This window comes from Berghia stephanieae, chromosome 12 (genome assembly GCF_034508935.2).
Source record: "Berghia stephanieae isolate SIO BIC M18660-M18661 chromosome 12, UCSD_Bste_1.3, whole genome shotgun sequence".
Taxonomy (NCBI): Eukaryota; Metazoa; Mollusca; class Gastropoda; order Nudibranchia; family Aeolidiidae; genus Berghia; species Berghia stephanieae.
In genome coordinates, this window is record NC_088371.1 from 8210119 (window position 1) to 8215118 (window position 5000).

Sequence of the window (5000 nt, forward strand, 5' to 3'; positions counted from 1 at the left end):
TAGTCTGATGGAAGGGACAAATACATAGGACGTGTGACTCCACCTGTACTAAATGTAAAGTAAGGGACAAATACATAGGACGTGTGACTCCACCTGTACTTATTGTAAAGTCTGATGGAAAGGACAAAGACATAGGGCGTGTGACTCCACCTGTACTTATTGTAAAGTCTGATGTAAGGGACAAAGACATAGGGCGTGTGACTCCACCTGTACTTATTGTAAAGTCTGATGTAAGGGACAAAGACATAGGGCGTGTGACTCCATCTGTACTTATTGTAAAGTCTGATGTAAGGGACAAAGACATAGGGCGTGTGACCCATCTGTACTTATTGTAAAGTCTGATGGAAAGGACAAATACATAGGGCGTGTGACTCCATCTGTACTTATTGTAAAGTCTGATGTAAGGGACAAAGACATAGGGCGTGTGACTCCATCTGTACTTATTGTAAAGTATGATGCAAGGGACAACTACATAGGACATGTGACTCACAGTGTACTTATTGTAAAAACTGATGGAAAGGACAAATACATAGGAGGTGTGACTCCATCTATACTAATTGTAAAGTAAGGGACAAAAACATAGGACCTGAGACTCACGTGTACTTATTGTGTAAAGTAAGTGACATATACATAGGACTTTTGACTCCACCTTTACTTATTGTAAAGTCTGTTACACCCCGACCCCCTAAAAAAAACCCTAAATAAATAAATACATAAAATAAAACAAGTAGATATATGAATAAATAAATAAATGAGTAAATAAATAAAGAGATAAATTTTAATAAATAAAGTTTACAAACTAAAATGAATAAAAAAACAAAAACAAATAGATGAATAAATAAATAAATAAATAAATAAATAAATAAATAAATAAATAAATAAATAAATAAATAAATAAATAAATAAGTAAATAAATAAATAAATTAAGTAATGAATTAACGAGGAGTTACTCAATTTGACGACACAAAGTACGCTAATCATGGGCACGGCTAGGCGTACTTACGAAACATTATTTACCCAGAGCTGCCTACCTGAAATTTCAAAAAAATTTGTAGACTCCAAGGGGAAAAAAGGAAAACAAATCCCTATAAATAGCTTTAGAAATAAATAATTTGCCCTCAGCACGAATTTTTCATGGGACTAGGCAGGTCTGCTTTTACCTATATTATCGTCAATTGGGGTAACTTTGCCTTAAGGAGTAACGTTGCTTCTGTGAATTTGGGACATTTTGAGTCATCTCAGTTTTGTTGTAGTTATTATCCTGGTTAAATGACTGAACTTTTTATCAAAGTAAATAATGACCACAAAAATAAACATACTCTAATTGGTCAAATATTAAAGAAGCAAAGTTTCCCCATAAGGCAAAGTTACCCCAGGTGACGGTACTAATAAATCTTCGAAAACGGTAGGAGCTGCCTGAAGCCGGTGATCGTAAAATACTAACGAGAGAGTGAACACGGAGAGGCTTCGTATGGGAACAAAACAGAATTTTCCATTTCTTCACAGGCTATGCTACACCCCCCCCCCCCCCACTTTCCTCCTTTGGCTCCATTCAATCGTAAATCCTTGGTAAGCTAATTCTCTCCGTAGGTGATGATGTCAGCAAAGCCAACCATTATAATGATCACATTGCGTTTTTGTCTATTTCACCAGTTTCTCATTCATTACCTACCATTAGCCAGTTAGTTAACTGTCGCTATCTACATTTTAGAAATTTGGCCAGAAAACTCGTCCTTCAAATATCGATCGATTTAACTGACTCTCATCTTGACAAAAAAAAAACAAAAAAAAAAAAAAATTATTTCTGGAACATTCTTTAACCCTCTCCTTACCATCTACAGCAAAATCGTCACATTTGTTAAGACACAATATACATTTTTCTTATTCAGATTTATGTTGTACATCACAATCTTTGAAGAATGACCTTTGTTTAATTAATAAGAAGATACAGTTGTTTTGTAGGGAGCTTATTTAAGTTTTAAAAAATCAATTTTTCTACTGGGTAAGACTTCTATTTTTGGGAAAATACTGAAAATGATCGGTAGGGAGAGAGTTAAAACCAGACATTGCTTGGCCAACAACAACATTTAACTCTCTCCTTACCAACCATTTCAGAATTTTCCACAAAGCCTCACACCCACCCAACACAGAAAATATACTTTCCTTACTCAAACATAAAAGCGATAAGTACATTCTTCTATACATAATATTGTCCATCAGAATGAGCTTTACAACAAAGGGTCAAGTTTTTATAGCTATAACAAAATTTCTTTTATATTATTTTGTGATCTACCGTCAATTGGGATAACTTTGCCTCAAGGGTAAACTTTGCCTTTGTGAATTTGGAGCACTATGAATAATCTCAGCCTTGTTGCAGTTGGGGGCAGCGTGGCTCAGCGGTACGGTCTTTGCTTCGTACCCAAGAGGTACCGAGTTCGATCACCCAACGCTGCGCTGTCTGGCCTTGAGCAAGTCACTTCACCCTAGCTCACTTTGTGGCGCCGCAATGCAGCTGACGCCTGGGTTATTCCAGTCTTTCATTGGAATAGACCCTAGAGACAAATTTCCCCTAAGGGATGAATAAAAGGATTTTAATTTTAATTTTAATATATTCCACCCGTTAAAAGACTGGAATTTTTATCAAAGGAATACATTTCCACAAACTAAACAATCTCAATAATAATGATAATGATAATGATAATGATAATAATAATAATAATAATAATAATAATAATAATAATAATAATAATAATAATAATAATAATAATAATAATAGATAATGATAATGATAATAATAATAATAATAATAATAATAATAATAATAAATAATAATAATAATAATAATAATAATAATAATAATAATAATAATAATAATAATAATAATAAATAATAATAATAATAATAATATAATAAATAATAATAATAATAATAATTTAAAAATAATAATAAATAATAATAATAATATAATAATAATAATAATAATAATAATAGTGCGCATTCGTAATATTATATAGGCCCTATGCCCAACAATTTATATATATGTGAATCGCCGTCCTTTCGGGTTTTGCGCCTGGACGAACCGGAATACAAAAACACAAGTTAAAAGTTACAATGACATAGATATAATATTATTATTCTTACTCTTTAACTCCTGCTCAAATTATATTCTCTCTCCCTGATAAAAAGTAGTCCTTCAGATACACAAGACCCATAGAGCCGAGTTTATCCCGGTTTCTGTAGCGTGAACCGGACAATAGCAATTGCTTGCTACCCTTTTGATAAAGGACGCTAGTCTATCGCACAATACTTTCCGTCAGATCTAACAGACACAGGTAGCCAAATCACTGCTGGGTGGACAGGGGAGTGGATGGGGAAAGGGGGGGGGGGGGGAAATATCGACTGCACCAGGATCGATCTTGGTCCCCCCCCCCCCCCCTTTGCTTATGAAGTGAGTGCTCTACCAACTGAGCTATCGGGATCCCCCCCCCCCCCCTCCCCTGATAAAACAGAAATAAACCTCGTCGAATGTCTCATATCATTTCTGACTGAAAATTCTTTTCCACACCGGCCTTCCCGGCTCCTACGTGATAATGACTTGAGACTATAAAACATTTGGGTTATCAGAACTGAAAATAAGTATACACGTTGGTTTGAAGGTTATTTTCCATTCATTACAACAATGAGGCCATGGCAATTTGGATGGTCGGACCTTGTTAACGAGGGGACACTCAGCAAGAGTAACCATCCCTACATCAAAAACGGACGCCCAACTGTATTGGATGGTCGGACCTTGTTAACGAGGGGACACTCAGCAAGAGTAACCATCCCTACATCAAAACGGACGCCCAACTGTATTGGATGGTCGGACCTTGTTAACGACGGGCACGCAGCAAGAGTAACTATCCCTACATCAAAAACGGACGCCCAACTGTATTGGATGGTCGGACCTTGTTAACGAAGGGACACGCAGCAAGAGTAACTATCCCTACATCAAAAACGGACGCCCAACTGTATTGGATGGTCGTAACTTGTTAACGAGGGGACACTCAGCAAGAGTATACATCCCAACATCAACGTTGTTTTGAAGGTTATTTTCCATCACAACAATAAGGCCATGAAAATTTGGGTTATCAGACCTGTAAAAAAGTACACGTTGGTTTGAGAGTATTTCCATTACAACAATGAGACCGTGAGAATTTTCGGTTGTCAGACTTGTTTATAAGAACACGTTGAGCTATAGTTATGGAGGAATAGTAGTAGCGGTCCATCGGAGTCATTAGGCTCATTGAACCTGAGTATATCCCGGTTCTATAACGTGAAACCGACAAAAGCAATTGCTTGCTACTCCTCGGACCGGACGCCAGGCTATTGCAAAGTATTTCCCACCAGATCTAACAGACCCAGTAACCCAATCATGGCTGGGTGGACAGCTAGCCGGGGTCGGGGAAAAAATCTCAACTTCTCCGTCCCTTTGCGTGAGAAGCGAGAGCGCTACCAGCTGAACTACTGGGACTGCCTACGGAGAACTACTTTAACTCTCTCCTTCCCAGCCATTTTCGGGATTTTCCCCAAAACTTCACACCCAACTAACACAACAAATAGATTTTTTTATCATTCAAACACAATAACAGTGAGTTCTTACTATACATAGTTTCTTTAGCAAAACATGCTCTACAACACACTGTTCATTTTCTTTAAATGTTATGATGTACAAAAGAAATTTGAATAAGAAAAATGTTGGTTTTATCGTAACGAATGTGACGATTTTCCTATAGTTGGTAAGGAGAGGGTTAAAACATGCCTGAACCTCAACTGTAACTGGGTCGTCTTGACATTAATAGTCGTTTGTCCGTTACGGCTGCTCACCTTGGGACAAAAACATGGGGAAATAACTGCAATTTGATGGTATCGATTATGAACGGGTAGGTATTAGTATTGAACGATCAGCTCTTTAAGCGTTATTAACATTGATTTTCAAATGATAACACAAAGGCATATGG

At 36.7% G+C, this 5000-nt stretch overlaps 1 protein-coding gene across 2 annotated transcripts in view; it reads right to left on the bottom strand.

Annotated features, from left to right (window-relative positions):
- The window catches only part of LOC144957960 (uncharacterized), a 55583-nt gene that overhangs the window by 37119 nt on the left and 13464 nt on the right, over window positions 1-5000 (bottom strand). The window lies entirely within an intron of this gene.